This window comes from Parasteatoda tepidariorum, chromosome 8, assembly GCF_982258835.1.
Source record: "Parasteatoda tepidariorum strain Cologne lab strain chromosome 8, Ptep-v5.0, whole genome shotgun sequence".
In the NCBI taxonomy this organism is placed as follows: domain Eukaryota; kingdom Metazoa; phylum Arthropoda; class Arachnida; order Araneae; family Theridiidae; genus Parasteatoda; species Parasteatoda tepidariorum.
The window spans coordinates 21,827,694-21,837,646 of NC_141762.1; positions in this window are offsets into that span (position 1 = coordinate 21,827,694).

Here is a 9,953-nt window from a genome sequence, read left to right on the forward strand (position 1 = left end):
TTTGCTTTATCAATATTTATTGTACTTTTTTTGAAAAAAAAATCTATTTATTAATACTCCATCATTCAATTCAATTGGAGAATCGAAGGAAAAAAATTTCTCAATTATAAGTCTTAACTGGGAAGTTATTAAAAACCATGTGTAAAAAACTTCACTCCTAATAATGTATTAAATTGTCGTGATGAGTTTTGTTAGAATGATAAAACTAAAGATTAAACAAAAAAGTGTCTGATGCTATTTGGATGACAAGTTATCACAGACATTTTTTATTGCTTGCTCAGAAATCAGTCTAAATGTCTTATAATAAAAAATAAATTTTTTTTCTAAATATTACACCTTTATTTGTATTCAGCCAGTATAGATTAAAACGGTCTTGAGTGAATCACTCAAACATATAATTACTTTATATGTTCATGTTTTGAAGACTCCTCTTATATTTCTTTATTATTCATTTTTATATCATTCTTGAATCTTGAATTTTACTCTTCTTTTTCCCCAGTGTAATCTGTATTAGACAATACACCAAGCTATTTATTCACATCTAGGTTGGGTTATTAATTGAGTGGCTATTTGGGTCATTGTTATCGAATGTGTACGATTATAATATACGAGGAATAAAAAAAAAAGTATCTTATGCTGTTAAAAAATTAAATAAAAATCGTTTTAACATCGCAAGTTATTTAATTCAACATGTGGATGTGTTATGTCGCTTCAAGGTGTAATTTATTCAAGCGCAAAACAGAACTATGGCAGACATTTTCTTTCAAACTAAATACTAAATTGAGTAAAAATACTATCTGAATAGATAACTCTAAGTGAGAACATAAAAAATCAAAACAAAATGTATAATCAAACCTTTGCAATTTGACATAATGTATGTAAACTTTTTTTTAATTATTTATTTTTTTGTTATGTGTAAGCTTCCAGACATCAATGTTAATAGCCGATTAATTTTTTGGAATGATAGTTGTAAAAAAGCACAATTATGGCCTGAAGTTCTTGAGGGATGGAAAATTGAAGAAATAAGGAAAGGAATACTGTAGTCACTGTTCAATGCCATCACAGTTTATATGTTATCAATTGCTTATTGTTATCACTTATTTCGTCTTTTCTCTACTCATTTGTATGTTATCCTTCTCTGTGATTATTACATCGATTAATGGTATCAATGTTTCTATTTATTTTTTTTTTCCAAAAATCATCTCGACTACCTGAGAAATATTCACTGTTCAAGAAAGTGATGCTCCTGTCAACGAACCATTTATAAGAGATGATTGTGCTCTGGAAAAAATCCGGGTTTCCGGATTTTTTGCTAATTGCAAACCAAGGTCCTGAAGTTTCAAGAAATCATCTATTACATTTATTTTTTTAAAAATTCTTGTATATTTTATTTAGAAATATTAGAGCTAGAATTTATACTTGGCATATTTTTCATTTGTAAATATTTTTCTGGTAGAATAATAAATGTGATTAGAGATAAAAGTAAACTTATACATAAATATTCATTTAAATTATGCTGTATATAATTTATTTAGAATTTCATGTTTTGAAAATATCAATGACTTAAATTTATAAAGACATATTTTGAAATGCATCATTAATGATTTTATTCAAGAAATTTTCAGGATTTTTGAGTTGGGCTCACAATTACCCCTGATTTATGCAATGAATTTAAAATTGATGATTTTTTTTAATTATGTACAATTTTTATATTTCCAAGGAAATATGCAGTGTATAAATAGTACTGCATGAGTTAGCTTTTTTTCTTACATTTTATTTTCAAATTCAATATTTGTGGCTTAAATAGATAAATTCATCTAATTATGTGATTGGTTTATTGTTATCATCCGGTTAATGTTAGCAGAAGTGTCCCTAAGCGATCACATTAAGCTTTGACTACTATCAGGGATAATGTAAATGAAATAAATATATATACAGACACTTTTTGGATTACAAATTATATTGTAGTAAAAATTGCTAACTTTGGATAGCCAGTAAACTATACAAAATTTAGATTTTTAATTTTTTTTATTAAAAAAATTATGACTGCAGACTTAATTTTAACACATTTTCCTTAAAATCATTTCACTTAGTGTTGTTTCCCTTCTCCAGAACTTTGGTGGAAAAATAATCTTTTTGATTTAAGAAAGATTTTGTCTTACCACGCCACCACTGTTTTTCTGTTAACTCATTTTTTTTTCATTATTAGCAAGAATATTTTATTTTATAGTCGTCGTTGAACAGCCAACGCAATTTTTGGGCTTGTAACTACTAACGTTCAACTTCTTCCTTGATCAAGTATTGGGAGAAATTTGCGTTACACGAAGAGGAAAACCACAAGAACCTACCACGGTTAGCCTGGTGGCAAGGAGACTTTAACTCATGATCCGTCTACTAATGAGGATATTTCACGTCAGCATTGTGGTCGGTGCCAACCATCGCCGGGATACGAACTCGGTTCTCATTGGAAAACGAACGCTTTATCCTATGGGCCATCGCGTCTCCTAAAAATATTTAAGAAATATTTTCTATTTAAATAGCATTTTATAAATACAAAATATGGCTGATCATTAACTAATAATAATAAAAAAAAACAACAGGGATGATTAAGAATGAACCCAATGATACACCTATGCATCGGATATTTATCTAAACATGTATATAATATTTGCAAGAAACTGATTTCCGATGTTGGCAAAATTTATAACTGGATTGAAAAACAGCAAGAGAACAAAACAAAAACAATTTATTCGACCTTTGATTCTCAACGGGTAGAACAAAATATCGAAGAAATGTCAACTTGTCCTTTCTATTCTAGGAGAAAAACGAATTCATGATCTGAAGCTTTCACAAGGAGTTGTTTATGTTTGTGAAGTTTTTTTTCTTCTTTCACTTCAAAGACTGGAGCTTCTGGTTTTATTAGATTTTAACTTATTCTATTTGAAATATTAGTACTAGTAGAATTTTTGTCAAAAAATAAACAAAGAATTTTAAAATATAAAGAAAATTGAATCGTATCTTACCCAATTTCAAAGTGTTTTTTTTTCTTCATGTATTTAAGAATACTTTATTAAATGTTTGAATTAAATATAATTTGAGAGTGAATTTGTAATCGTTCCTCATTCCATAATTGTCTGAATTTTCGAATTGCACCGTCTTTGAATTTTCGAATTCACTATTAACCTGCACATAATGCATAGTTAATTATTCATTAAAAGTATTAGTAAAAAAAAAAAAAAAAAACGTTCATATGTTTTAATTTTATCATTTAGTGCAAAGGGGAAACTGAATAACTAAACAGTAAATTTGTAGTTATTTATTGCTATATAACTGTAACCGCTTATATATTAAATTAATGAATTGTTTATAAACTTTCGGGGTACAACAAGATTCGATTTGTTTAGTTCTTAATATAATTTCTGTTTCCCACACAATGGAACAATCGTAAGATTCGGTTTCTAGTAGATTATCGAAGTCAAGCATTACAAAAAGTAATTCTTGACCGTGATGATCACGGTCAGTGTGCGGGTGGGCGACTACTTCGATCAGCCTGCAAAGGGACCGAGGGTACGCAGTATCGGTCTTTGTTAAACTGTTCGACCTTAAAATGCCCAACTTCGCACAGGTCGTCAGGCCTGCCAAAGCGGGAAAGACTTTTCCTCTGTAGAGGATCAAAAGTGTGATGGCAAGTCTTCGGATTATCCTCATAGACGTTTCCCAGACCGTCACCATTGTGCAACTCTAGTGCGACGTAAATAAAGTACTGGTACTACTCAAATAATGTATGACATTATGTTATATTTACTTTTATTATAGATCGCATGTCTAGTTCGTGCTCTGTTGTTAGTTCTAGTATAGTTCTGTTCTAGCTGAAATGTTCCAATTTATAAGTTATTAAGATTAGAACATATTTAGCTTTGCATTTAACTTAACCAAAAATCGTTTGATCTTCTTTCATCTTTCTGAAAATAAAAGTACTGGTAGTATAATTACACAATGATGATTAAGCCAAAGTCATCACCAAGACTATGAAAGGACAGTACAACTAGTAGGTAAAGGAGAATTACTAAACAGTGAAACTCTTATCATTAGTCTTCAAAAAGAAGTTTTTAGAATCTTTTATTTCGATGATAATGATTGTTAATATTATTCTTAAAAAGGAATGATTAAAATATACCAATGAAAAATAAATTTTCGGTTGTTAAATAGCGCTACAGATGTTTTTCATTATGCTCAGTTTAATTATAAGCACCTTATAGTTGCCTTGCAGCAAGTCATGGAATTCATTTTCAAAAATTAGTTTTTTTTCCAACCACAATTTGATTATTTTTTGCACGCTTTAGCCTACTCTTCCGAATAAGAAATATTCAAATTTAAGTCTGCAGGAATAGGATACTTTGGTCAGATTATTTCTTTAGAGCGGATTTGTATTGAACAAAATGATGCGAATTGAAATCTGAAGATAGAGTCTTGCAATAAATTTTAGCTCAATAATGCCCTGTTGTTTGGATATGTAGACATTTATAGCGATAAAGAAAATACCCAAACCCAATACCTTTTTGTTTATCCAATCCAATTTACTCGGCGATCTAAAACTTTGCAGCCCTTGGAATGTTGAGAACGATTTTTCTCTCTCTCTCTAAGTCTAAAGTGATATTTGAAAAGAACACTGGGTTTTTATAACCTTTCTCAATGTCGTTTGCTTAAGTAGTTTACCTTTTTTGTTCTTCAATATATATTTTATTTGGAAAAGAACATCGACTTCTGGAATATCTTTTAGAGTTATAATATTCAGAACAGAATATTTTCAAGTGAGTCATTTTTGAATTTCAACAAGACTTAACACCTTGTTTGAAGCTGAATGAAATGTGCGTTAAGATATTCTTGAAAATTGTCTCATGCTCAACCTCTTAAGACACAGGTCTATTACGTTGGACAACATTTGGTTAAATTTTCTCTCTTTAAAATAATATTTTATCATTTTTATTGTTGAATTTGAGTCCCTGTACTGAGCGACTGTCTATGTAAAAATATTCTTTGATCTAATTATAATAAAATTATCAGAGAGTTCAGAAATTCGATTCAAATAATCTTTTACGTTGTTTTAAGACGTAACAAATATCTTGATTTGAGTCTAGTGGATTTTGTTTTATTACCAAAATGTAAGAAATGCGCTATAAAATATCCTTTAGCAAGCAAAAAGAGTTAAAAATTAAAATTTATCATTATTTTAAGCAATAATTAAAACATTTAATTCAGTTTGATTATTTAAATTTTTTTAACGATAACGCATTTATGAGTTAATTTTTTCTGAACTACATATTTCTAAATAAATATCGTGTTTTCTGCCATTCTTTAAAGCTTGATAAGAAGAGAAATATGTTTGAAATAAATTCTTCAAAAAAAAAAAAAAAAAAAAAAACAGAATTTTAAATTTTTTAAATTTATTTTATGTTTGATGGTTGTATATATACGTCTATCACGAATAAAGGAAATAATAAGCAAATTTATTCCAAACGCAGAATAAACTCCTTTTATTGGTGATTTTATCATGAGTTTTGAAGTATATTAAAAAAAAATTACTGATCGATTAATGCAGTTATATAATCGATTTTCTTATCACTTATCTGGACAATAAGTTTTATCTCGGGGAAAGAGATATTTCTTCAGCCTGTTACTTTCGGTTTTGTTTTGTTATTGAAAGAAATTCTGTTTCTCGAAGGTGAATCGGTTTATTATTTCATTTGAATAAAACTTAAACATTATGGTTTTTGAAAGTTTTTTTTAAAATTTTCTTTAGTGTAGAAATAGAGTGTTATATGGTAAATTCTCGTGATTTTGTTCCTTTGTATAAAAAAGTTCTTCCGAATGAAACTAAAAATTATACAATTATACTTTATTCATTTAACCCTATCAAGACTATTTTCGAATTTTTTTAAAGTTTTTCTTTCGGCAGAACATTGCCTTTTTCTTTCTTTTTTTAACTATTGCTAATATTACCAATAAGTTTTTTTAAAAATCTTGACTCACTCCTTGAAGTTAGATTCTGGGACATATGTTGTTCCACCAGTGATAATTCATCGGGAGCACAATTTAATTCAGGTTGTTTGCAATGAGCACAGATAACTTTAGGACAGAGGTCTACGAATTCCGTTCGCCACCGCATGTTCGTCGTAGCTATAATTGGTTGCGCGCAATTTGTCGTGAGCCAAATTCGTCGCAGCCAAAATTCATATTGAGCACAGTTTATTTCAGGCTATTTTCAATGAGCTCATATAACTTAACCGTTTGAGAGCGGCGAAGCGCTATCGCGCTTTTCTTGTTTTGTACCGAACATACGGAGAGGCTGCTGTTGGTTAGTAGTGTTGTACGCATTTCATTCCGCACTATTAGCATTTATATAAGAAAACTCTTCTGCACTCAAACGGTTAAGGACAGCGGTTCACAAATTGTGTTCGCCACGGCACGTTCGTTGCAGCTATAATTGATTGCGCACAATTCATCTTGGGACAATTTGTCGTGAGCACAATTCGTCTCAGCACAATTTATTTAAGACTGACACCAGCTGATATGATACAAGCTGATGATGACTGATACTTCAACAAGTCCAAATAACTTTAGGACAGAGGTCTACGAATTCCGTTCGCCATGGCACGATCGTCGTAGCTATGATTGATTGCGCACAATTTGTCGTGAGCACAATTCGTCGCAACGACAATTCATCGCAAGCACAGTTATTTTCAGGCTGTTTTCAATGAGCTCAAATAACTTAAGGGCAGCTGTCCACAAATTGCGTTCACCGCAGCACGCTTGCTGTAGCTATAATTCGTCGCGCACAATTTGTCGTGGGACAATAAGTTGTTAGCATAATTCATCCTGTTCACAATCTATTTCCGGTTGTTTTCAATGAGCCCAAATAACTTTAGGACAGATGGAATACCGTTTGCCACGGAATCTAAAAAGTCGTTACTGGTATCCAAAAATATTTTTTAGTAAAATTCAACATAACAAAAAGCTATTTATTCTAAGTATTATTTCATAAGATGCTGGTTCTTAAAAACTGGTGTTGCTTTTGAAATTTTACATTTTCTTAGACTTCTATTTTAAGTTAATTAGAAAATATGTCTGAACTATCTAATTGCCCATCGATTTAATTATTTTTGATTAGGCTTAATCTTAATCAGTCACTATATTTCTCCATTCAAAGCGTCTCCATAATATAAGGTTCTAAGTAAATTCTGTCAGCGAGAGTAAATCTTTGCTAATTTTTTTAATCAGCCTCAAAGCACACTGACTAACTGTTATCGCTTGAAAAATATCAGTTTGAATAGAATATTCCGAAGACTTTTTCAATTAGCTTGGTACATTGCAAAAGAAAAAATAACATTTGTGTAAAACCTGTTTTTTTTTCAACTAGAAAATTGCAAATCTATATTTGTATAAATCTAGAATTATAAGACAAAAATACGTAGGACTTTTTTTTATTTCTAAGGGATGCATTTGTCCTAAAATTCTGTCTATGATAAATTATCCCAGAAAACTGGGGTATAAATAAATACATATCTGAAAAAATAATTAAGAAAATGTAAAATAAATAATACATGCTATTCTACATTTTAGACTATTTGCAGTTGTATAATAAAACATCAACTAGAAAAATAAATAACATTTAATAATATTAAAATGTTGCTGATCAATTATTAACCATGAAAAAAAGTTATCGATTGAACTTTTATGCATGATTTTTTCTTCTTTTTTGAAGGGAATAAATTTTCTGCCTTCACATATTTTCAAAATAACTAGATTAAGATTTAAAAAAAAAATAATAAAAACTATTGCAAAAAGAAACAATTTATTTTTCGACTTTCAATTCTCGACGGAGAGAGCAAAATACAGAAGAAATGTCAACTTGTCCTTTTTATTTCGTTAAAAAATAATAAAATAAAAAATTAAATGAATAAAAAAAAAGAATTCATGATCTGATCCTTTTTCTAGGAATTGCTTGCTTTTTTAAACTTGTTCGTTTTTTCTTTGAATTTAATTAGCAGGACTTCAGAGGTTGCTTTGGTTCTTACTTATTACAGTAACTGTAGTGATAGAAGATTAGAATTTTTATTAAAAAATATCAATAATATGTAAAATATAAAGAAAAAGGTACTTATTGGTCTTAGGGACCATGAAGTCCAAAAATAATACTAATTTCTGGTTTGCATAGGTCAGTGCTTGGCGAACAATGAACACGTTCTCAGGTATTCTTCGGCCAAGGGTCAGTGTTTCCCAAACTTACGACTTTTGTGTACCCTTTCCAAACTTTTCGTAACGCTGTATACCACTAATAAAAAAATTAATGTATTTTTTACTATAAAAAAATTGCACAAAAGTTACAAATCACAACTGGTTGTTGACATCACTAATTATTAACTGTTAACTCTGGAAAAAATAGCCAATAGAAAAATACGTTATCGTAAATTTTCATGGCTAGCTTTGATTTTGAATAACATTTTTTTAAAGTTTCGTTTGTTGCAAGATATTTCGCATAAGAATGCGTACCCCCGCTAAACTGTTCCCGTACCCCTGGGGGTGCGCGTACCACACTTTGGGAAACACTGTATGGCATAGGTTATCAGCAACCGATAATAAGCCTAGATGTCTCAAATACGACCGCGATCTTTAGTAATAAATATCGAATACGAAATTATCACTATCATTATTGATAATGTAACAATAATTACAGGATACCGTACTGTTGTGAGTGTGGATAAATTTTCTTTAATTCAATGTAAAAATTATCAAATGTTGCGATGTATTGTTAAATATTGATATTTTTTGGCGATACATCGTGATATTAAAATTGATACTTATAGATTACAAGGACCAATGTTTGAGTTGGGGATAATTAGAAAAAACAGTTGCTAACACGTGTTTCTATGACCAATAAGTACAAAGAAAACTTATTCATATTTTATAAATATTATAAGTCTCTATGCCATTATTAATCGATAACTCAGTCCTGCAGTCAAAGAAGTGCGGCGGATATAATCTATTGAGCTGATGACTAGATTCTTTCTTTTCGCTGCAAATTTTCATAATTAATTATCTTTTGTTTTAAGTTTTTAAGAATTTTTTTTGAGCCGTAGTGGCTCAGGGGATAAAGCGCTCGCTTCCAAATGAGGTGACTCGGGTTTGAATCCCAGCTATGCTTGGTCCATACGAATGTCGCACCCGGCTCGCATCGACCACGGTGCTGACGTAAAATATCCTCAGTGGAAAAAGGATTATGGATTAGAGTCGCTTTGCAGTCAGGCTAACCATGGGAGGTTTTCATGGTTTTCCTCTCCACGCGACGCAAATATGGGTTAGTTCCATCAAAAAGTCCTCCACGAAGGAAAATTCCTCCCAATACTTGATCCAGGAGTTCTCTTGTTTTCTAGATTGGGTTCAAAATTACAAGACTACGGAGTTGACAATGGTAGTCGTCAACTCAAAATTGGATCGTCTGTTAAACGACGGTTATAAAATTAAAATAAAATAATTTTAATTTTAAATGTTTTATAGTTTTTTCTTCTTTTACTTATAATTCTTTTTTTTTTCGTTGTGTTTTTCATCCTTCATTATACACCCCAAAACTAATTTAAAATTTAAACAAAATGAGTCATTTTACTCTTTTTTAGTCATAAGAGTACGTGACTGCTGAAAATCATAATTCCTCTGAGTCATTTTACTCCTTTTTAATCATAAGAGTACGTGACTGCTAAAGATCATAATTCCTCTGCATAATTAAATTAAGAATTACTAAAATAGATGACTCGGTGAAAGAAACAACAACCTTCAACTTAAAATAACTGAAAAAAGTACAACGACAGTAACTTTTTTCAATATATAGAGTTAACAGCAATTTTATTGTTATTCTTTCTTTTTCTCGCTTAGCATGAACCTTCTTCCTCAAAAAAGAA